The 25,641-nt window shown below is 44.6% G+C and overlaps 1 pseudogene across 1 annotated transcript in view; it reads right to left on the bottom strand.

Annotated features, from left to right (window-relative positions):
* The window catches only part of LOC146871794 (5' exonuclease Apollo-like), a 199,476-nt pseudogene that overhangs the window by 72,386 nt on the left and 101,449 nt on the right, over nt 1–25,641 (bottom strand). Inside the window, exon 4 of the transcript XR_014979946.1 lies at nt 22,833–23,015. The product of XR_014979946.1 is annotated as a 5' exonuclease Apollo-like (transcript). The remainder of the gene's footprint in view (nt 1–22,832; nt 23,016–25,641) is intronic.

Below are 25,641 nucleotides of genomic sequence, written 5' to 3'. Positions count from 1 at the left end.
GACGAGCACTTCGGTACAACCCTCCCTGCGATTTTTACCATGGAGTACAACAGGGATATTGGGTGATAAAAACTTGTAGACTGTGGGTCGCCCTTTTTAACGATGGGTACGATGGTGACGGCGGGCCATGTGTTTGAGAGACCACAACAAGTAAAGGTATTAAAGCAATTACAAAGTAATGGGGCCCACAGATATGGGGCTGATTTATAAATGTCCACAGGGACCCCATCCTATCTGAGCTGGAGGTGCAGCAACCAATAACCAAACTAATTCAAATTGCAGTTTTCAATCAGAAGTATATTTCTTAGGCATGACTTATTTTATCATTTTTCCCCAAATTGCTTGATATAGTTGAAAGAACCATTCCTGTACTTGGCTGGCTGAGTATATTGTATTGTTTTAACACTGGAGTCTCAAAGTCTCTTATGGATTTTGATAAACAGTTTTTTTCTGATATTATTGTTAGAAATTCAGAAAAAGGTGAGGAATGCTTGCCTGGTACCAAATTGTATATGAGCGAAATGATATTATTTTTCAAGCATTGTGTAGATTTGTGTGAATTGCTGTGGATGACTTGAAATTCCCAAACAGCAGCCAAACACTACTTCTTTTAAGGGTAGTTAGGTTTCTGTTGATGGAAAATAATACAATGTTTTGAAACTTATATTAGAAACAGTTTTCTTAAGAAGAAGTTGGAATGTTAATATTTCAAAAACTCGGTGTGTGGAGGGTGTTTCCTAATCATTTGCCTCTTTCGATTCGTGATTCTCTTAAGATAGGGAATGCCAGGGAGTTGATCTGATGCATGATGGGGCGGTATGCTTCTGCTTTGTTCTTTAAAGATCTTTTCCAAGGGCTCACTTAAAGTTTTAGTTTATTTTCTGGAAGTGATACGAGTGGTACCTGGCATGTTTACTGGCATATTTTCTACATTTGTTTAAATAGTTCTTTTGTGTATTTATTGAGAATGTATTTATCTGATTTTTTTTTTATCATGCTTACCTTTTGAGTTCTTTGGTTGGTTCTTCTGATTTGCCTGGTTTTGTTTCGGTGTAGTGTTTCGTAAACATAATTAATGCTGATAAAAAAATTATTGTGTTTTTGCTTTTGTAATGAATGAAAATCTATGAAGAAAATGGAATTTAGTTATTGTATTGGTTTAATCTTTCAAAAACCTTTGTTTGCAAAAATACTGAACTCACCAATCTGTGAGAAAAAAAGTGTTATCTACTATTTTCATTTTGTTTAACTGAATATTACTCTTTAGTTTTTATTCCTTTGGTCGACACTTTCAGTTGTTTTGTCTCTTTGTTGTGTTTTCGAGCTGGAGTGCTGAATTCCCACAAAAAAAGAAAATATGATTAGTTTTTTGTTATTGAGTATTTTTTTTAAATGCTACGTTGTCTTCAGCAAAACATTTTATTTAAAACTTTATTTTATTGATTTAATTTTAACTGAATAAAATTATTATTCACACAAAGAGTTTATGTTTTTAGGTCTTTTTTCTTTGTAATGCTCTTTTTGTGTACTGAATTTAACAGTCAAGAATATTGGTACACTTTTTTTTTCATTTGCTCAAACTATTCCCACTTTCAGAGAATCCCTCTTTGAAAAAAGGTGAAACTATCTCTTTTATAAAAACTGCACTATTAATTTACACTTTGTTCATTACACTATTATTTCTGGATCTCTCTCTCCTATGAGAAGTGATGAACAGCGTACATATTGGCTCCCCTACTCACTCTGCTCCGGAGTGACCTTTGCTAGCACTACATTCATCTATATTGGCTGTGATATGTTATCATGTTGTCATAAAATAATACATATTTTCTTCATTTTTCAATGTAGATTTAATTAGTGACAGAAATATGTAAAAATAATATTCTTTTCTTTTCTACAATTATTAAAAAGTTACTCTTCCGGTTTTAGCCATTTTGACAGGTGCCTCACAGACTTTCAACTTGAGTTGTTAGGGTTGAGAGAGAGCAGTAATTTCACTTATTAATAAAAAGCAGCAGAAAACACAAAAAGTACCAAAAATATTATTCTTGGATGTAAAAACGATGTAAAAAACAAAACATAGTATACAGGCATAAGATTTAATTATTGAAGTAGACAAACGAAGTTGTGGTAACGGAGGTAAAAACTGCAATGTAAAATACTGCATGGTACTTGTAGGCAATCTTATGACATACAGCTGTGATCTCAGATGGTCCAACTCAAGTGCATATGTTAGGTGTGTGTGTGCATGGCAAGTTGCTTTCATTCTACCCCATTTCCCCCAATCTTTCCCTGTGGTCAGATGCAATTGGCTTGCACACACTTATTAAACACATTCTGGATTCTGGAAAAGAGATGGAGAATGCTCTTTCAACTTGATCATTCTCTACATTCAGCTTACAGAGGACAGAATACTGGCGGCTAAGAGTCCCCATTTGGATAAAGGGCTCAATTACCATATGTGGGCTTTGCCTAACACTCTAATCTGAGCAGATCAGTACCACCCACAAACACCATGACACTGGAGTTTACACGCGGCCCATTGTACTTCACCTGAGTGATGGAGGGGTCAAGCACCTACTCCCTTCACTGATGGTGGGCCTAGTCTGCTGCAGGTAATCAATCAATCAATCAGGGGTTTCAAGGCGCAGCGTGAGGGTCTCAAGGCGCTGGGGGGAGGGAGGGAGCAGTTCCGGATCAGTCGAAGAGCCAGGTTTTGAGGTCCTTCCTGAACGTGTGCATGGTCGGGGAGCGTCTGATGTTAACAGGGAGCTCGTTCCAGGTCTTGGCTGCAATGTAGGAGAAGGCTCTCCCGCCGGTTCTGTTTCTGCAGATGCGGGGGACCTCTGCCAGGGCGAGGTCGGCGGAATGGAGGTTCCTCTTGGGTACGTGGAAGGATACTCTGTCGTTCAGGTATTTGGGTCTGATGTTGAGGGATTTGTAGGCGTTGGTGAGGAGTTTGAAGGTAATCCTCTTCTCCTGCTGGGCCTTCATGTAGGTCAAACTGAGCCCAGGTGGGTTGGGGGCAGATAGGAGCTAGTACTCCTACTCCTTCTAGAACTGCAGATCGCTCCACAGTGCCAGGACATGGAGAACTGTGGTGACTGGACCACCTGATCGGACTCCAGCAACGTCCCTGGCCTGAGGTCATGCCAGTGGGCTCTGACTCAGCACTGATTGGCCCGGGGGCACCAGGGCAAGCCATGGTCCAACGGAACGCCAAGCCAAGCCTCCTACGTAGGTCCTCGGGGCCATCTAAGCCTAACATATATATATTTATTGTTATGTAGAGGGATACTGGAACATGGGTTCTGGCTTAAAGAGACAGTTGGCTTCCTGGGCCAGAGCCCATACTCGGGAGGCCATGTTTGCCCCATATCATTTATTTATTCAGTGTTTTATATAGCGCGGACATGACCCGGTTATGGTATCAGAGCGCTTACATTTACATAGCCTTAAACTTTCAACAGCAGGTTTGTAACACCCTTTAAACAAAAGTGACAAGCGTAGATCAATTTGAGAGAGAGCCGTTTGTGCTTAGAAAAACATATATACATGTCCTATCGCCCACTAGAGATCGATTTGTATTATCATAGCATGTGAGCAGGAAAGTATCCTAATAGTATCTGGTCTACTGTTATTGTGGGAAGAATTTGCTCAGCTCATAAGAAAAGTCTTAGCTTCTTTTTTTTAAAGCGGAAGTGGACGAGATTCTTCTAATGCTTCGGGGGAGTGAGTTCCAAATTCTTGGTGCTGCACCAGAAAATGCTCTGTCATAAGTTCTCTTCTTTCGGAACAGGGCAGGCTTCAGTAAGATCTCCATTGGTCCGAGAGACTCTGCTGCCTCCTGATAATGTGATTTTCTGGGCTAGGTATAGTGGTGTTTTGTAATGTATTTCTTTGTGTGTGATACATGCCATCTTTAGTTGGATTCTTGCTTCATAAGGTAGCCAATTAAGCGCTTTCAGATGTGGTCAAACTTTCTGGAGCCTGTTATAAATCTCGTGGGCACATTGAGACAAGCTTTCAGCGGGGCTGTTGAAATCTTGGGTAGTCCTGATAAAGTTGTGTATCCGTACTCAATCCTCGAGATGACTAACTGCCGTTTTGAGGTCTAGCTATGAAAGGTTTCATCGTGTTAATGTGGGTTCGCATGTTCAGGTTCTTATCTAGAGTAATTCCAAGAGACTTATTTGAGTCTACAAGACTCGCAGTACAGCTTAACGCAGTGATCAAATTGGTCCATTCCATTAGCCATTCCGCCGGGTCTGGTGGCTCAGTGGACTAAAGCAGCCACTGCGGGGCCTGTGTTCGACCTCATGGTCACAGGTTCAAATCCTGGCGGGTCCACTCAGCCTTTCATCCATTTGAGGTCGATAAAATGAGTACCATTGAGTTGGGTAACAATAAACATCTATTATTCAGCGCCAGGATACCTTTGGGTAATCGTGTGCTTTACAAATACACTTGTTATGGTATTATACTCCTATTGCTTTTCTGGGGGGAAATCAGAAGGAATTCTGTTTTATGCGGGTTAAGCTTGAGATGATTCTTAGTTAGCCAATGAATGGTCCTCCTTAAAGCCTGGTTCATGATGATTATCTCTTCCAACGATGTAATCTTGATATATAGCTGAGTGTCATCTGCATAAATGTGGAAGGAGATGTTTGTCTGCTGTAACATTTCTGTTAGTGGTTCTACATATAGATTGAATAGAGCAGGGTATAGTGTTGATCCCTGTGGTACTCCAATAAGATTTGGGGATGATGCGGATATTCCAAGAAGGATCTAAACCACTCTAGAACTGTGCCCACTAATCCCATTCTTTCCTCCAGTCGGTCTAGTATTTTGAAATGGTTTACCGTGTCGAATGCGGATGAAAGGTCAAACAGAATTAGGAGACAGGTTTAATTAAGGTCTAGAGCAAGTAGAGCATCATCCACTATGTGCAGAATTGCTGTTTCAGTACTGTGATTTGGTCTGAACCACAATTGGCAGTCATTCAGCAGTATGAATTCAGAAATGTGTTGGCTCAGTTGTTGTTGAACACATTTTTCCAGAACTTTGGCTAGCATGGGAATGTTTGTTACCGATCGAAAGTGGTTAAGGTCTGAGGGGCTCTTGGTAGGTTTTTTTAAGATTGCCCGGTTTTTAGGCAGTCTGGTAATGAGCCTTTCGATAGCGAAGCATTAATAATCTTGGTCCAAGAGGGGATGAGAAAGTGGTTTACTGTAGAACAGCATTTTGAGGGGAGAGGATCATTGAAATGATTGTTCGGTTTTATGGTCAATCGAATTTTCGCAATATCTTTGTGGTCATATAACTTGAATTCTGACCATAGAGCATTATTTTTAGGCATTGCCTGAAATGGTTGAGACAGGGAACTGGCTTTGGCTGTAAAGAAGGAAGAGAATTCTTCACAGCTGATGTTCAATTTTGGTGCTGTTAGAGAGGATTTGGCTGTTTTGTTAGATTGATCTTTTAGCAGTTCGAAGAGTTTCCTCGGTCTGTTTTTTGCATTATCCAATTCTCTTCTAAAGAAGTCTTTTTTTGATTTTAGAATACTCTTATTGTAGGCGTTTCTGGCCTGTCTGAGTAGTTCTAGATTCCATTCTGTTAGTCTGAGTGACCATCTTTCTTCGTTGAGGGATCCATTAAACCAAGGGTTTTTATCTTTGTCCGGTATTCTTTTGAGTTTTAAAGGGGCTATGGGCCAGATGTACGACGTTTTTTAGCGTGCGCAAACGGGTCTTAGACCAGTTTGCGCACCCTAAAAAGCATGGGCTCATGTACAAACAGTATTTTGCGGCTCGCAAATAAATTGCGACTCGCAAAATACGGTTTTGCGACTCGGTATTTGGAAGGGGCATTCCCTTCCAAATAGCGACTGCATAGCCATGTACTAATGTTTTGCTACCGCAATTGGGGTCGCAAAACACTCGCAAATTATCACCTACTTCAAGTAGGTGGGAATGCATTCGCAAGTGGGAAGGGGTCCCCAGGGTACCGCTTCCCCTTTGCAAATGCATGCAAAATTATTTTTTGAGGGCAGGCAGTGGTTCCAGGGACCACTACCTGCCCTTAAAAAATTAGACAAAAACGTTTCTTTTTTAAATGTATCCCGTTTTCTTTTAAGGAGAACAGACTGCATTAAACAAAAAAATGCTGCTTTATTTAAAAGCAGTCCCAGACATTGTGGTCTGCTGAGTCCAGCAGGCCACCATCCTTGGTAGGGGTAGCCATTCCAAATGGGGTCGCAAAATGCGAGTGGCTCAATAATATTCATGAGCCTCGCATTTTGCGACCCCATGTGGAATCGCAAACAGTGTCCAAGACACTGTTGTACATGCCAAATAGTGAGTCGCAAATTGTAAGTCGCAAACGCGACGCAATTTGTGAGTCGCTATTTGGCAGGTCGTACATCTGACCCTAAGACATCAATTATTTTCGTCATCGTGGTGTTGTAGTATTCCGTGAGTTCGCTGACTTCTGCCAGGTTATTAGGAGGTTGCAGTTCTTTCTCACATCGTGCTACAAGATTCTCCATATTGAGACCTTTGGTGTCACAAACCCATTGTCTGGGTTTGATTGGTTGTGAGGATGTTTTCCTTTTTTATGTAGGGTACTTGGAAGGTAATAATGTGATGATCTAACCAGTCACAAGGGATGATCTCGATTGTATCAACAGCTTTTTCTTTGGAGATGATCCAATCTAATGTAGAGCATTTTGTGTGGGTTGGTAGCTTGCATTCTTTTTTTTTTTTTTATTCTTTTTATTAAACCAATTCGACAGTCATACGGCAAATATTCATTGGCAGGCGTCATCGGTTACAATCGGTCACAGATTACACATCTCAATACATGTTTCAAACAGTGTTTCATAGCGGTTAGGGGGTTACATGAGCCTCATCAGCAGTTCGTCTGCTCGGTGGGGGACACACATCACCTCTATAGTGGTTCCAAGCTCCCCATACCTTATTCCACTTTCCTGGGCAACCCCTGGCTACAAACACCGACTTTTCCCTCCACATGCACCAATCTAAGTCTTCCTTCCACTTCCCCAGACCGGGTGGCTGTGCCGCGCCCCACAATTGCGCAATGTTTCTCTTCGCTATCATGAACGCCAGCGTAGCCCACTGTTTAGCACACGCGTTGAGGTCAGTAGGCTCCCAGACATTGAGCAGGCACCTACGTGCCTCTGGGTGGATATCAACCCCCAGCACGGCCCGCATAATTCGGTGTATACCTCCCCAATACGTTTCTATCCGCTGACAGCCCCAGAGGATATGGAAGAAAGTCCCTGGTTCTCCGCACCCCCGCCTACACTCTCTGCTTTCCGCCCGCCCCATGCGAATTAGCCCGGGACCCGTTACATATGTCATATGCAAAATATTGAGCTGTACCAGCCTGAGCTTGGCCTGAGTTGCTACCACCCTAGGGGAGGAGACTGCCTCCTGCCAGTCTTCATCGTCAAGTTCGAGGCCTTTACTATTCCACCTCCCCTTAAGGCGCACCAGCGGATATTCCATATTGTTAATCAATTTCTTATAAATAAGGGAAATGGTTTTCTCAGGGATTTGCCCATCCAACACCCTAGCCTCCAATGGTGAGGCTTCTGGCAGCGACTCGCCCCCCAGGATCCGCGCTAATAACGCATGCCGGACCTGTAGGTACCGGAAGCGCTCGGCGTCCGCCATGTCATATTGCTCCTTGAGGGTAGCAAACGGCAGAACTGTGCCCTGTCCCCACATATCTTTGATCTGTGCGATCCCTATAAGATCCCACCTATCAAAGCCCTTGGATTTCCAAAGGCTCCCTAATTTTTCGGAATTCCATAGAGGCGTAGCTAACGTCAGTTTACCGTCCCATCCCAAGTGTTTATTGGCCGCATGCCATATTTGAACTGCATGCGCAGTAGGGCCGGTCAACGGGAATCTACCTGGCCTGGCATACAGCGCCCTAGTATAGTCTCCCCCCGGGAGCAGCCACCTATCCATGGCGTAACCGGGATCGTCCGGGTTGCAGTACATCCCGTGGTTAATCGCAGCCAGTTGGCAGCCCAATAGTATTTCCTGATGTCAGGGAAACTAATCCCCCCATCGTACCAGTTCAGGGTCAATTTGGTGAAGGCAATCCGGGGTCTGCCATCCCAAAGAAGTTTCCTCTGGAGGCTCTCAACCTCTTTAAAGTAGGACCCCGGGACCGGATCCATCGTGTTTTGGAGCACGTACAAGAAACGCGGAAGTGCCATCATTTTAAAGAGGACCGCCCTCCCCAGCATAGAAAGAGGAAGGGACCTCCAACGTGCAACATCTGCTTTAAGTCGCTGCAAGGAGGGTCCAGATTACAAGCAAAGCGCCGCCTCGGATCCAGGGACACATAAATCCCGAGGTATCGGAAGCCGTCAGTGGCGATTGTTATTGGGCAACCCGGCGGTATCGCCGGCGGTTCGCCTGCCAGCACATAAATTACAGACTTGGACCAATTAACTGTGTATCCGGAGTATCTACCAAATATAGCTAGGACGTCCAATAAGCAGATCAGTGACGCCTTAGGAGTGGCAACGTAAAGCAGAACATCATCCGCGTACAGGGAGATCTTGTCCTCCCAGTCACTGGTCCACCGCAACCCCCGAATAGATTGGTCTTGCCGAACCCAAGCTGCCAGCGGTTCGAGTGCCAGTGCAAAAAGAAGCGGCGACAGGGGGCAACCCTGACGCATGCCTCTGCTCAGCTGGAAATCCTTTGGACTTCCGGTTATTCACTACTACCCGGGCCATCGGATCAGAATATAAGAGACGGATCCAGCTCAGGAACACCGGGCCAAACCCCAATTTGCTCAATACTGCAAATAAATAAGGCCACTCAACCATGTCAAATGCCATGGCGGCATCCAACGAGACCAGGGCCGCCGCTTCCTGTATTGTCGACGCTCTACTCAGCACCCCGTGAAGGCGGCGTAAGTTAAGGGCCGTATTGCGATGTGGCATAAAGCCCGATTGAGCCGGGTGTACAAGAGTAGTGACCACCTTCCTTAATCTCGTGGCCAACAGCTTTGCCAGAATTTTAGGCTCCGCATTCAGGAGCGATATAGGCCTGTAGGATCCGCGGTGTGTTTCAGGTTTACCCTCTTTACGTATGACGACGATATTGGCGACCCGCTGATCATACGGAAGCGTTCCCTTATTTCTACTGTCCTCAAACATTGCACGGACGTGTGGGGCGAGTTTATTCGCTGCCATCTTGTATAGTTCAACCGGGATACCGTTAGGACCCGTGGCCTTCCCAGAGCGCACCTCTCGGATCGCCTGCGCCACCTCCTCATCCGTCAATGGGGACTCCGTATATACCCTGTTTTCATCCGAGATGATGGGGAGCTTTACGTTTTCCATCATTTCACTGTTGTCCTCTTCCGAATACGTCCCGGAGGCGCTATAGATCGTGCGGTAATAGTCAACGAAAGCGTCGGCGATGGCCTGTGGCTCAGTAATAGGCTGCATATCCTCACCCTGTAGCTCGGGCACAAGACGCGAGGCCCATTCCCTCCTGTCCAGCCACGCTATCAGCTTCCCAGCCTTGTCCCCCAGTTCGTACACCCTGCTCTGGATCCTGCCGCACTGCGCCTGCGCCCTACTTTTAGCAATACTATTCAACTCTTCCTGCCTCAACTTCAACCGGTGGAGGCCATCTGGGGTCACTCCCTGAGCTATCTCTTCCTCTGATCTCAGCACCTCTTCCTCTGCTCGTACCAACTCTGCCTGCCCATCTCTCTTCTTCCCAGCTATGGCCGAGACCATCTCGCCCCTGATGACTGTTTTGTATGCCTCCCACAGGGTCTGCGCAGAGCCAACTGTGCCCCCGTTTTCTCGAAAGTAGGCTTCTGTGGCCTTAATGGCAGCTTTACGGATAATTGGATCAGTCAGATACCATGGGTTTATTGGGGCTATCTTGCCAGCTGCGAAGCTACCCATTCTCATTTGAAGCCACACGGGGGAGTGATCAGAGATACCTCGCCCCAAGTGACGGATCTCTTGAATGGCATGGGCCTGTGACGCCGGAACTAGGATGTAATCAATGCGTGACAGACTACGATGCACGCTTGATACGTGTGTATATTGTGTCCCGTTGGGTTTGAGGGCACGCCACCCATCCACCATCCCCATTGTTTCCAGAAAGCCGGACAGCCACTTCTGAGAGGGCTGCAAGCCTTGCGGCGGGTGCCTGTCTACCTCCCCGGCCACCACCGCGTTGAAGTCTCCCCCCATTACTATGACACCCAACGGGAATGTTAGAAAGATGGAGCCCAGATCTTTAAAGGTATCCGCCTGCAGACCGGGCGGGACATATACGGAGATGAATGTCGCCGTTCTCCCTTCCCACTGGCCCGAAACCCAAACATACCTGCCACGGACATCGGTCCATGATGCCTCGATCGTGAAGGGGAAGGAGTTCTTCACCAGGATGCCCACCCCTCGAGACCCAGATGTGAACCCAGAGTGTGCCACCATTTTGTACCCTCCCCTATGCAGGGCAAAGCATTTATTCCCAATTAGATGTGTTTCCTGGAGGAGGACCACGTCCGGGGCGTGCCTCTTGACAAATTGGCTGACCATCCCTCGCTTCAGTTTATCCCCCAGCCCATTCACGTTCCAACTGAGGACTTTGATCCCCAAATCTCGCTCATTCCCCATATCCCCAGTGTGGCCGATGTCCCTCTCGCTCCGCCCACCATTCTGACATTGTCGAAAAATACAATACAACAACAAACTCAAATACAATACCAATCCCCCGCCCCCCCCCCAACTCCCCCCCCCACCCTGCAACCCTGCTGACTGGGACCACCCATAACAAACTGGCAGAGTGCCTGTCACCCTGAACCCTATCACGAACACAACTAAATGTAGTACGGAGGAGGAAGCCCACTCACCACCCCCAGGTCCCCGTCGTCTAAATGAACTATGCCCTCAGCGTCCTTCAGCAGTCCATTACTGCGCCGCCGTATTCCCACTGCCCGAGCCTCTCGTGGGGCCCACGACCCCCATACCTGACCACCAGAATAGCATCCTCAGGGCCGCCCGCCAACCTCAGGCCTGCCCCTACATCTCCTCTTCCTCGCCTCTGCGCCGTCCTCCGGGCCCACGAGCATGCCGGCCCTCGATCCAGTCTGCAGCCCCCTCGGGGGTATCAAAAACCACATCCTCCCCTCACTCTCCACCCGCAGGCCGGGAACATCATGGCGTATTTAATCCCTTTATCCCTGAGTTGTTTCTTGACTGCCAGGAATGTCTTCCGCTGTTTCTGCACCAGCTCCGTGAAGTCCGGGAAGAAGGAGAGGGCGGCATTCTCGTAGTGCAGAGGGGGCGACGCCCGGGCCGACTGCAGGATACCGTCCCTGTCCCTAAAATTAAGAACTCGTGCAATAAGTGGGCGGGGGGGGGGGGCGCTCCCGGCTTGGGGCGCCCACCCGGGATCCTGTGCGCCCGTTCGATGGTGAAGAATTTCCCGAGGCCCCTGGGCTTGAGGTGGTTAAGAATCCAGTCCTCCACAAAGAGATCCGGTGCAGGCCCCTCTGATTTCTCGGGAACCCCCAAAATGCGAATATTGTTCCCTCTAGACCTCCCTTCATAATCGTCCAACTTACGCTCAGCCAATGCACAGAAACCCTTAAGATCGTGGACTTCCCGTTGGAGATCAGACACATCCTCCGCCAGGCCGGCCGTTTTAATATCCAGGGTCTTGACCTTCTCATTGACTTTGGTGAGATCCACCCGGATTAAGTTAACTTCAATGGACACCGTGTCCAGTTTATGCTCCAGGGATTCCAACTTGCATTCAAGGGAGGACTTGACCCCTCCTATGGCGGTCATTACGTCCTGCAGGGTCAGCTCCGGAGGGGGGCTCACCGACTCCCCCCCGGCTTTTGATGCCTGTTTCTGATCCGCTGGCGGGTCTTTAGGCTGCGTATAGCGATCTAATTTGTTGGACTGGACCTGCTTGTTGCCTTTATTAATTCTTGGCTGGGACTTATCGGCTTCCACTCTGCTCCCCATTGCACCGCCGTTTTCTGCAGCGTCCCGCCGGCGCCGGGACGTAACTTCCTCCGGACCGTGACCACAACGCCACCAAGGTGTCCGCGGGCCTGCGCGTCTTCCCAACCCCAGCGTCACAATCCTCAAGTCCCCGATGCCCCCTCGACGCCAACCAAGGATGTCCGCGGCCAGCCACCACTTGCAGCCCCTCTACGCCATGCCCCAATGCAGTCCATAACTTGGGGGGGGAGGGGAAACCAGAGAGAATACCCCACTGGCATCCCCAACTTGTGACCACCTCGTCGGGGGGGTATGCTTCAGACGCTCTAAGGGGTATATCTCAAATGCACCCCCTGGCTCAGCGGCCTCCAGCCCAGCTTGTCTGCGTCAGTTCTCACATCCAGCCACAAATCACCGCCTGGACAGCATTGCAGGTCCGCCCGCCCGATCCCCACCGGCAAGGGGGACGGTCTCCACTGTTTCTCACAGGAGACAGGGCGCCCAAATCAACGTGCCCTCAGGACTCTTCCGCGAGGCGCCTCCACCTCGGGCGCCTCGCTCACCCTGCAGCGGCTCCCAGCGTACACAGACTCGTGTCTCCACCTCAACGAGGGGAGGGGGTCCGAGCTCGGCGCCCGTTGCGGGAGGGAGGCGCGGGAGTCTCAATTGCACCCCTCAGCCAGGAATAGTTGAACAAGATTTTGACCCCTCTGGCCGGCACCCGTCGGCCAGCGCCCCCGCCTTCCCGGCACCTCCACGCCACCTCCTCCTCAATCGAGCTCCCGGCTCGAAGGCTTGCGTAGGCCCACACCAGTGGCGCCGTCAGCTCAGCCGATCAGGGGGCCAGAGAGACCACGGTTGCAGGAACAGGCACCGCTTTCCCTGTAGCTCCGGTACACGGACAGCTAGGGCAGGATATGATGCAGGATAGTAGGTCCCTGGGGTGGCGACCACGGAGCCCGGTGCTCAAGCGGCCATCTTGGTCCGACGCTTGGCTCCTCCCCCCGGTAGCTTGCATTCTTGAACCAAAGATTGATCTTCAAGGAAGTCTTTGAGCATATTGACTTGAGTATCATTGTGATCTTCCTAGTGAAGATTGTAGTCTCCTAAGAAAATATCATTGGAATGAGGAGCAGAGTTTGCTGTAATGATTTCTATCAGCTGGTCTATGAACATGGGGCTTTTGCCTGGGGGATGGTACAACGCGTGTAGTTTTAAAAATGGTTATCTATGGATCTTAAGCTCCCTACTGGTCTTAAGCACATGAGGTGGTTAGGGAGTACAATATATAAGTTATTAATTTAGTCCCTAGAGCTATGGTTAGGCTTGTTGTTTAGCCAGGCCCTGTCATAAGTAGGGAAACAGGGAAGGCTACAGGCTCCTATTAGCCTCCGTAGGCAGTTGGTTTTATTTTTCAGACTGGCACATGACATCCAAAAGTTGCAAGTTTCATTGCCCATCAATGAATATCTGGGCTAACTCTTCCATCACCCCAATGAGGGCAAGGTATAGTTGTAGTTCTCTGGCTACCTAAAGGTTTTTCTAAAGATACCTCAGTGACAAGAGATCTGCTGATCTTACTGGCTGACACATTCTTAGTTGGCTCATCGTTAGCTTGCAGTACAATACTTACCACTGCTACCCCTCACCTGCTAGAGAGGATAATACCCAAGGTACTGACTTTGCTTCAAAGAGACTATAAAACTTTACATCATGGTTACAGCTGGAGTTATGAGAGCTGGTGGCTGTGGGGAAGGAACTAATGGGAAACTAGTAGCAGGAGGGATTGGCCATCTAATTACAAAAAGCAGTTGAGGAGGACCCGGTCCAAAAGACTATGAATGGCAGGTGTTTAATTTGGACTGTTTAGTTCATGGGTGCTTTTGATAATCACCCACCACAGCAAAATGTTATGTTGTTCATATTGTTAATAATCTGGATACTGCAACTTGCCATTGCCTTAGATCAAGAGCTTCCTCTTGAGCCATAGATGAAGGCAGCATCTAACAATTTTTTGAAAAATCATGCTTTAAATACCAGAACCCATTCAAACGAGGGTAGGAGTAGCCTGTATTCCTGCCATGACAATGAGGGTGCAGATTACCGCTTTTAAACTAAAACGTGCACAATTTTACTGTTCCTCTGCTTAAACAACTTAAGAATTTAAAAGAGATCACTGATTTTCTATTCAGCATTATCTAAGTAATATTGAGCCCTTTCCTGTTTTTACATTACATCCTCTAAATATATGCCCCTCCCTGATCGTAAGGATTTGCATCTCAGTCACTGCTGGTAGTTCCTCATTATAAAAGCGCTCAGTGTGGAGGCTGTTCTTTGATAGTTTTGGATCTTCCCTGTGAACTGCTATCCCCCTGAATCGGCATACTACCAATCATTTAGCCTGTCACAAGGAGTTACAGTTTCAGTGTTGAGTGAGTGTTGCCCATGAAGAGACCAGTATTCCTAACATCTTCACTACACAATAGGATAATGCCAAACTGTGATTTGCAGCTTCTCCATCAGTTCCTAGCAAGTTCCCTTCCACATCCCAAAGAACGCATGAACTTGAAACTAAATAAACAATCACTAACCTTCTACAGACCCTAGGGTAAATAAACCCATATTTGGCTAGTGCACTGCATGGACTCATATATAAGGGGTTGATCCACTGTTGGCAAAACACATTTGTACTGCTTTGACATACTGTGTAGAATGAGTTCTCAACATTCCCCAGGACCCTAGATCTTCAAAGAGTTTTGGTGTCCCATTCCCCACTTTATAGAGTTAGAGCAATGAGCAGAACACACGCCCATAAGTGCCAAAGCAGGTTCTTACCTTCCAACCCAACCTACTCACTCGTCATACTTTCCCTGCATTCCTTGGGGCACTGGATTACAGGTATCGCCAGAGGGTAGCTGGTTCAATATCTTCCTACTGGGAGCAGTTACAGTTCTGGAAAGGGATTAATTCTTTATTCTTCGCTGCCAGAAGGACTTTCTCTTTTTATTCATAACTGTGAAGCTTCAAAAGGAATGACTCTAGGCTTCCTCATTTTTCCACCTTACTTGGGGCCCACTCTGTGCATCCTTTCTATGTGGACTTCAGGCTGGTCATCTCTATGTATAGTCAAGAATAAGCCCTCTAAGAATGCTTTCAGGCTGGTTTCATCTTCTACCTGCTCCAGGGTCCTAACATGACCACTGCAACATTTAGACCTGCTCTGAAGGACTTCATATTTGAGGATTGCAGCTTCTGACTGAGCATGCAGGGACACTATTTTATTTTTCAGCTTGGCTTTGTTCTTCTCCAAAATGTTATTCTTGGCTTCTCTAGGATCCTGTTCTCCACGGAGCCCACATATGTTCTGCAAAGATTTATTTTGAATCCATGTTCTATTTTTAGGTCGGTCACACTTGTTAATATGTTTTTAGTTACTGTTTCAGTTATTTTTTGAATGCTCAGAGGTCACCCTTAGTGAGGTCTGTGTAGCCCAAACTCACAATTGATGATTGAGAAAGGCACGATGGAGACCATGCAGACTTTTTTGTATGTCTGGCAAAAAGAAGTGAAGAAATTAGCAGGCCTCGAAAAATCTACTCGCCCACTCACAATTGCCAGTCAAATTTTTTCAGGTTGAACCATTTTTAGCTCCTACTAGTCCCATCTGGCTAGTCAACTCAGGCTGGAAAGGAACAGGTGTTCTGTTCATTCAGAAAGTGAATGAGCAATAAAGATGCTATTAAATCTTGTTTTTAGCTTGACAATTTTCTGTCTGTTCAAGGAAAGAGGTAAAATGTCAGTTTGTCTTTTAACTAATTGCTGTTTGAAAAATAAGGTTTATTTTTCTCTCTCCTATTAGAGCTAGAGATTTTTGTCAAGTGAGCTGTCTGAAGATGACAGTTATTTTTCTCAAACACATAACATTTAAATAAATAGCCTGTAAATTAATATTACAAATATTTCAAAATATATCAGGAATTTTGAAAGCACATTTTTTTGTAATTAAGAAGGGTGATGCAAACAGAGTTAAATAGGAGCAAAACAAACCATAACACTTTACTTGGTGATGTGCAAGGGACACATATTTGCAGAAACTTTATTTCCGAACTTTTTTGTTTGTACACTACATAGTTTTATCAGTAAAGCTGCATGTCAGTGGAAAGATTTGTGGCCATTTCAATGTAAAATCTGCTGATTACCAATCACAGTGTGCTACCACTTTATGCTTTAGTGTATTTATTAAAAGTGATACGTTTTTCAGCATGATTTGAGAAACATTCCTCCCCCCCCCCGCTTAAAAGGCTGTTAATGAACTAAGAGGCAAGTCAGGGGTCATGCTCGTTTTTCGAGGTATGTTTACTCAAGAAGTGAACATAGGCTCAATCCTGTTGAGTGCTCGCATCCTAAGCTAGAGCTGGATAAAACACACAATAACCCTAGGCGCTGCAATATATGTGGCCTGGTGACCCTGAATTTAGGTATGAACTACACATACAGGAATAGGGAAGATAGTTTGCCTTCCAATAATAAGCACAATAATGCCACCCAGGACAGTAGGGTTTCCCAATCCTGTGTCCTAACACAAGACATCTCTGTGATAAGAATCTTAAATCTATCAATTGCTGCTTAATCAACGCTAGGTCAATGACCAAACATAAACATGATCTAGAGTGCTTGATTCAAGTAGAAAACCCAGACCTGGTTTTCCTTACAGAAACCTGGGCAAATGAAACCAGTGATCCCGACTGGAATGTTGTAGTACGGGATGGCTACTTTATTGCGAACTGTGATAGGGTAGGGACAAGGGGGGGTTGGGATTACGTTAATTTATCGATCCTGATACACGGTGAAAACTGTGCCAGAACCATCATTAGATGCCGAAGCAATGTCTTTTAGGGTTAGAAACAATAATCGTGAACTCTTCCCGGGGCTACTGATTTATAGACCACCAGGGTCCAGATCCTCTTATCACCTCACTTCAGACTCATCTGGAATCCTCCTTTACGGTGTTAGGTGATTTTAACTTTCACCTGGAAGTTGATAATAATTCTGACACAATAGGCCTGACTGACAATTTAGCCAGTTTCGGGCTGACTCACATTGTGCGGGAACCTACACATCTAGCAGGCCATACGCTGGATGGTATCTTTACAAATAATGACCATATTGAAGTGAAGAGTACACGACTTCCACTTTGGTCAGACCACCATGCAGTTCACTTCACTGTTAAGACCTTAGACACCAACCACAGTCGAAGGAATAGACCCCCTTTGGTCAAACTACGTCCTTAGAAAACAATACAACAACGAGACTTGATCCTAGGTCTGAAGGAGAAGCCCCCAACCTCTATAGACTCTAATGAGGCAGCAACTAATTTTGACAACTGGATCAACCAGGCAGTAAATAAACTGGCACCGGAAGTGACTAAGCAGGCTAGGAGAAGGCAAGTGTCATCTCCCTGGTATTTGGTTGAGCTTAAACAATTTAAAATCAAATGCAGACAAAAGGAACGCATTTGGAGATCCAAATACAGTACGGCTCATAAGAAAGATTAGTGCTTAGCCTTAGAGAAATACAAGTTGGCAATTAAACAAGCAAAGACAGCTTATTTTACTTCCAAAATCCCGGAGGCCACAAATTCCTCTAAGGAACTATTCAAAACAGTGACGGCCTTGTCGAGCTGCCCGCGAGATACTGTTTTTGTTCCGGACCAAAATGTTGTGGACAAACTGGTAGGTCTTCTTCCAGAACAAAGTCCAGACCGTCTATAATGAACTCCTGAACACTTCTGAAGCAAGGGGGAGAAACCATCTAGAGGGTCAGGAAGAGGAGACATTCCATTGCAGCCTAACTCAGTTCTCCGCTTTAAGTGAAGAGAAAGTGATAGATTTATTGCTGTAAACTAAATCAGGGTCCCCACTTGATCCTTGTCCCCCACACATCCTACATCTGGTGCCGGAGGAGGTGTGTACATCCTTGACCCCACTTTTAAACCAAGTCACAAGATCAGGGGTCTTCCCTTTGTGTTGGAAAAAGGCCTGTATTCGACCAATTTAAAAAAAAAAAAACAAGCTCGATTTCCTAGAGGCTAAAAACTACCGCCCGATCTCCTGTCTACCTCTACCCTCCAAAATCTTGGAGAAAGCCTTGAATTCTGAGTTGATGGCCTATTTGGATCTACATAACATCCTTGATTCCACTCAGCATGGCTTTAGATCTCGGCACTCCAGAGTCAGCCCTGATCATGGCGACAGAGGAGATCTGTAAGGTGATGGATGGAGGTGGTAGGGCCGCCCTGATACTGCTTTACCTTACGGCAGCCTTCGATACCGTAAATCATGCGGTATTAATACGAAGGCTGCAGGCCGTCGGTATTAGTGGTAAAGCCCTGGCCCTTCTAACGTAATTCTTGTCATCCAGGGATCAAATAATCCATTGGGAGTCCCCCAGGGCTTGGCCCTGTCCCCGACCATGTTTAACTTATACGTGGCCCCTCTAGCCAGATTAATAAAAAGTCATGGTCTGTTGCTCGTGTCCTACGCTGATGACACGCAGCTAGTGGTGTCTGTTACGCAAAATGAGGACATGACAACTGAACGGTTCCGTAACTGTCTTACATCGCTGATGTCCTGGATGAATACCAACTTCTTAAAACTCAATACTGAAAAAACTGAGATCATAGAATTTGGTCAGGAACCATCGATTTGGAGCCAATTATGGTGGCCCATCGAAGCCGGAACATGCCCGGTTCCGGTGCCAAAGGCTCGAAACCTTGGCTTCCTGATTGACAAAGATTGCGGGTTCTACAATAGATTCTTCCTTTTATTCCTTTCTCTCTGAGGAAAACGGTGGTAGGAGCCTTAGTTCTGTCGAGAATAGACTATTGTAATGCTCTCTACCTAGGAGCTGGCGCAAGGCAGCTCACTAAACTCCAATCACTTCAAAACGCAGCAGCACGAGGACTTAGTCTACCCAAACACCACCCTACTTCCACCAGTATAAAGCAACTCCACTGGCTTCCAGTGAGATGGCAGGTGGAGTTTAAAGCCCTCTGCCTAGTTCATAAAGCCCTTTAAGGAAGAGGGGCTAATGACTTACAATCTCTATTCCTTCTGTATGCTCCACCGCGCTGCCTAAGATCTACTGACACTGGACTGGTACATCTTCCGAGGAAAAAAAGAGTAAGATGGGGAGGAAAACGATTTTCATTCCAAGCAGCTAAGTTATGGAACTCCCTCCCCGTCGAAGTAAGACTTCAGTCCTGCCGGACGCTTTTTAGGAAAAACATAAAAACCTGGCTTTTTACGCAACTCTAAACTTGCTTGCTGTTCCATTTTTCAGATTCCTCAGCGCCAAAACGCCTCGGCAATAGTGCGCTTTACAAATAGTCAGTCATATGTGGCTAGATTTGGATTATATGTGGAAAGGAAGTTTTGTCTATTAAAAAAAATATATATAGTTTTTTGTACAGCAGACATACTAAACTCACACATTTGTAGGTGCTCTCACATGTGATAATGAAGAAAATGGCGGCTCAATGAATTACATTATTTGCCCATGATCACATAATTTGAAACCAGTTTTTTATGGGTCAAGAGCATTACAAATAGGTCAAGTAGATTATTTAAGTCACTAGACTCTCAGGTCTAGTAACATTTGTATGATTTTCCGAGGCCAGATTAGTCACCCCTTTTGGGTATGCTTCTTTGGTGGTATGGGCCTGCAAGAATCCATTCTTCTGGGATAGCGGGTTAGAAGTGTAGGATGCTGGAGTTTCTTTGTGTTAGTTCTCCTAGTTAGTACATTCTCTCTGGCTTCTTCTGCAGTACAGCCTCTTCCATCTTCTCCTCTCCTCTCCACCACTAGACAAAAGTGTAAAGCATGCAACCACTAGACACTCCAGGGACACTTTTGCAGGCTTTTTTTAGTCCGAGTGCCATGATATTAGTTGTTAATTTTAGTTTTGCCTCCATGAAGTATCAGTGCAAAGATTACTCAGTACTTCCTCATTTTGGGTCCCTGTGTTGTGCCACTTTCTGAATCAATTTGCTCTGTTGTACTCAGTTCCAATGTGTCAATCAGCACTGTAATATAGGCAAATTGACAGAGATTCACTCGGGCTAACGAACAATGGCTGGGACTCCCCAACTCAGGAGTCGCCAGTGCCCGTACAGTTCTTGCTGATTTACATTGCAGGCCCCTGGATCCCAATGTGTCTGGTTATTGTTTGGTGTTAGGATACTGAAGGACAATTATTTTTCACAAAATGGGGAATGTTCACATGGAGCAGATATAAAAAGTGTTACATATGTAAGTTTGACTTCTCTTACATAAAACGTAAACGATAGAAAAGAATACGTTTTACAAAAAGTATCTTAAAAATAACATGTTTCTTAAGATAAAAATATAAAAGTAAATACACAAACACATACGTAATAATATTATATATTTAAACAATATTAACAAAACGATTACATTTTTAATTATTACTTAAATAACTTCCCACCCTATCCCCCTAAAACACAACACACATCTAATATATAACATAAAACAAATATTAAATAAATTACATATTTTAATTAAAATTAATATTTAATCAAACGTTTATATTTACTTAACTTCCCACCCTAGGCCCCTACAAGTGCAACACACCTAACATAAAATAAAATATATAATAATTACACAATTTACATAATCAATTAAAAATAATTAATGAATTATTACTTAACTAACTTCTCACCCTATACCCCTACAAACCCAACAACCTGAACCTAAAATATAACTTAAAAAATATAATAATTACACAATTTACATAATTATCAATTAACAAATCAATAAAAATAACTATTCATTAATTATTACATAATTAACTTCCCACCCTATACCCCTACAAATACAACCTGCACCTAAAATAGAGCTTAAAAAATAAATAATTACAAGATTTACAGAAGTATCAACTAAATAATTAATATTCATCAAAAAATAATTATTAAGTAATTATACTTTGTTAACTTCCTACCCTATAACCCTATAAACCTCCCAACCCACAACAGCACTATAAATTACAATTAACAATTAAATTAAAATGATAAATAACATAAAATTAACAAACTATATTTAAAAAACATTAACAACACTTATACAAACAATATAGAACATATACAATTACAATATTACTTATAACACAAAGATAATTAAGGAATGATATTTTTAACAACAATATTATTGTAAACCATATTATCAGCGATATTCTTGAAAAATTATATATTTTTAAAAAAACTAAATGTTTGCCAACAATATTCCTGCATCACAATATTCCTGTGAAACGATATTAACGATATTAAAAACTCGATATTAGTGTCACTCAATATTTTGTCTAAATACCGGCAAAATATATCTTAATCCAACCTAAGATTGCTTGAAAGCAATGGCACTTTCTCCCGGTCTGTGTGACAAACTGGCTGACCTTTCTCTCTTGAGTGAAAATGTTGTACCAAACATAGATCAGAGATTCTGAGAGTCAAGATGCTTACAGGCTTACTCTCTCCCTCTTACCCTTTTTCTTCACACTTTTAAAGGTAAGTTATGAATCTTTACCAGGGGTGGCTCCTCCATTAGGGTGAAGGAGCGTCGCCCCACTGCTTTGTCGCAGTGCAAGAAGCAGAAACATAAAATGGTATTTTAAATACCATTTTATGTTTCTGGTTCTCACGCTGCGAGAAAGCAGAAGGGTATGCCTGGTCGGGGTGGGCGGTTTGGGGAGGAGCGGCTTGCCCAATGCTGTGGCCCCCGCCTGTTTGGTCGGCCCTCTGGGGCCGACCAAACCAGTCATGCGCACTCTACATTTCTCTATGTAGGCTGCATGCAGCCTACATAGAGAACATGGCCTCCCCAGAGGCGCCAGGCTGGGCGCTGTCCCCGCCAATCACAATGCTGCCATTGCAGCGTTGTGATATACTATGGGGAGGGAAGGGAGGCTGCCTGCTTCCTGTTCCTCCTGGAGGCAGGAGAGCAGGAAAGCAGCAGGAAAACGTTGGACCCGGTCAGGAGCAGAGGCGGCGCGGGACTCGGTAAGGTGAGTTCATTTTTTTTAAACCCCCCCCGCGCAAACCACCGTGCGACCTCCCCACCCGCGAGTCATGCGAGCCGCGACTGATCTTTACTCAGAAGACAAATAAAATGTATAACAAACAGGCCCCGCTCTCCGGGCAGATAACAGCGGTGGGGCAGTGGGGCCGCGTGGGGGTGGAGGATTTCGAGGGACGATGTCGAGGGAAAATGTATTATTTATTTAATTTTCCGTCGGCATCCTCTCTTGAAATCCCTCCCACGCAGCCCCACCGCTGTTATCTGCAAGGACCGCGGCTGATAACAAACCCCTCAAAAACATACGGTGAATAGACACTGAGGGGACATTCTGTTTATGATACAAAACCTAAACGTGAATAAGAAGATTTGCTTTAGTGTTAGTATTGATGGCTTCCCATGGTGATTCAATCCTTTAAAATTGTATTTAAGTGCCTTACAAACTCAGTATTACACTTAGAGGCTGGAATCGGCTGGTCTACCTTCTGTCTACTGGTGTGGAAAAAAAGGAGTTTCCTTATTGAGCATTTAGGCTGAGACGACGCTGTACTATTAGTCAGGACATAGTTCTTCGTTCTAATTTCAGTTTGAAAGGTGTGTTTTTGCAGAGGTTTATGCATTCTAATCTTAAAGTTTTTGCTATCAAAATATAAGTACAACAGCATCATGGGTCCTGCTAAGATAGTTCTTCTACAATATCTAGTCAATGGAGACTTACCAATAACAACATTGTGCTCTGGATGACTGGATATAATGGCTTTAATCTGCTCAGTAGCTTGCTGGCGAGAAGGCAGTTTGAGGTTGGGATTACAATGTGTGTTGTCCAAATAAAGAACATCGATTTTTGTCATGTTACTTAATGGAGGCTGCTCCAACATATTAGGGCTGTAACGGAAGTCGCCTGTGGGAAGAAAAAGAAATTAACGTATAAATAGGAATCCTCCAACTGTGTGGATTTAAAAAAAAAATATTTCTACAATGCAAAGGAAATCAGAATGTAGTTAACACTCAAGTTTGTATTAAAAGACACTGAGAATTCTCCAGGTCAAAAATAAATATGGACTAACTAATGTACTCTCGATCGTACATTATAAGAATACTGTATGTCACAGAGGAGTTCTAAGACCATGTAGAGAAATGGAGCAAAAGGCAGGGAATATAGATTCTCCAAGTTTTGTGAAAAGAGAATCTGGATTTCATTAAAGACACGGAGGCTAGCATTATGCATATCCTTTTATTACTCCACACCTTGCAGCACTTAGAAGTATTACATCACCGAAACAAAACTTCTAGAACATAGAATGTCCAAACAATATATATTCATCCACAGCAGCCATCTTCCTCTTTTACGCTGCTCCTGTAGAGAACATAAAAACACCAAACCGCAGCTTAACTTCTTCAAAAATCCTCTTACTGGACATCTGGAAAAACAAACAACATTTTAAATCAACTGTACACCCACTTAAACATAACAACCAGATTTTTCTCCAAAAATCTTCACTACTCCACAACCCACCCAAAACCAAGGGTGGGAGGGATAATGCTAGCCTCCGTGTCTTTAATGAAATCCAGATTCTCTTTTCACAAAACTTGGAGAATCTACATTTCATGGCAAGACCGGAGGCTATCATTATGCATGTTTAAAGCTGTGACAAAACCACAGACGACACATGCCCCAAAGGTTTTAGATAAAACTTTGCAAAAACATCTGCACTGGACCAATCAGCTGCACGCAAGATCTCCTCCAAACGCCCACCAGACAAGAAAGCCTTACTTGCCATAGCACCTCTAACAGAATGTGCACCAAACTCATTCAGATCCACACCAGCTTCAGACATGCAAAATCTCCCCTACCTTGCAATTGTAGCTGTAGTTACTGGACGAAAAGGTTTCACAAAAGAAATTAACAACTGATCATCTCCATCTCTCCTAAACTCGCTCATCCTAGCTTCGTACTCCTTTAAACACATCGCCACACATAATTTAGGATGTTCCACAAATCTTGGATAAAAAATTGAGCTTGACATGCATTTTGTTCTTTTGGTTATACTAAAGAGAACTCCATCCCGAGTAAAGCTTCTGTTACGAATATCTAACGCTCTTACGTCTGAAACTCTTCGAAAAGAAATAAGACACAAAAGACTTGCTAATTTCCCTGACAACTGCTTTTGACTCAAGAACCTATTGACTGGCCAATTTTCAAACAACATTAAAATTCTAATAACATCCCACATAGCACTATACCTAGGCCTAGGAGGTCTTCTTAACTTAACACCTTTCAAAACTCTGCAAACCAAAGGTTCTCTACCAATTGAACAACCTCCTACCAAACTATGACCTGCTGCAATAGCAGACCTATAACAATCAATAGTCCTAAAACTTAAACCTTTAACAAACAAAGTTGACAAGAAATTTGCCAATTCTATGGCAGAAGCCTCCACAGGATCCAGACCCCTTTCCAAGCACCAACCAGACCACTTCCTCCATGCTCCCAAATACCTTTTCCTGGTACCTGGAGCCCATGATTCATTGAGCAATTCCTGAGCCTGTTCCGAAAGCTTTCCGAACTGCTCTTCTCTCCTGATATCCTCCAAACAAGAAGGCTCAAGGGCCCCTTCCACCTCCAAAGGATGAAATACCTCTCCTTCTCCTAAAAGAACGTCCTCTGAGTCTGGAACCAACTGCCAATTCCAAAAGACCTGGAAACCAAGTCTGTCCAGCCCAAAACTAACACTACCGGACACTTCTGCCTCCTTACCATCAATAATACTCTCTGTATCATTGCAAACGGGGGGAAAAGCATAACATCGATCCTTCTTCCAGTCCTGCTGAAACGCATCCTCTGCCAAAGGATCCGGCCTCCAACTGTAATACCGATCCAACTGATAAGTCAGCCTTGACGCAAAAAGATCAACTTCCAATGGGCCCCACTCCTTTACTATTCTCCTGAAAATCTGTACATTCAGTTTCCAATCGCTGTAATCCATTAAATATCTTGAATTCCAATCTGCCACAACATTGCTTTGGCCTGGAAAATATTCTGCCTGCAAACCAATCTTCTCTTCCAAACAAAAATTCAAAATTTTCTTTGCCAACTGAGACAGATTACTTGATCTGCTTCACCCCAAACGATTTATATACTGTACTGCCAAAACATTGTCCATCTTTAACAACACATTGTAGTTCTTCAACTTCCTTCCAAAACTCTTTAATGCATAAAGACCCACCATCATCTCTAAAGCATTTATGTGCACCGTACACTCCTCCAAAGACCATCGTCCTCCAGTCTCCTGTTCCTCCAGATAAGCACCCCAGCCAAAGAGACTTGCGTCCGTCTCCAAAACAAAGTCTGGGCAAATTCCAAAAATCGCTCAACCATTCCACGCCTCCAGATTCTCCAACCACCAAACCAACTCCTCCCGTGCCTCTTCCGTGATAATGACCTGATCTCCATACCACAAGCCCTTCCTGAGAGCATACGTTTTTAACCTCTGTAATGCCCTGTAATGAAGAGGCCTCGGGAACAC

The sequence above is a fragment of the Triturus cristatus genome, chromosome 1_1, assembly GCF_964204655.1.
Source record: "Triturus cristatus chromosome 1_1, aTriCri1.1, whole genome shotgun sequence".
In the NCBI taxonomy this organism is placed as follows: Eukaryota; Metazoa; Chordata; class Amphibia; order Caudata; family Salamandridae; genus Triturus; species Triturus cristatus.
Note: the sequence above shows the minus strand (reverse complement) of the source record. Positions and strands in the feature narration are given on the sequence as shown.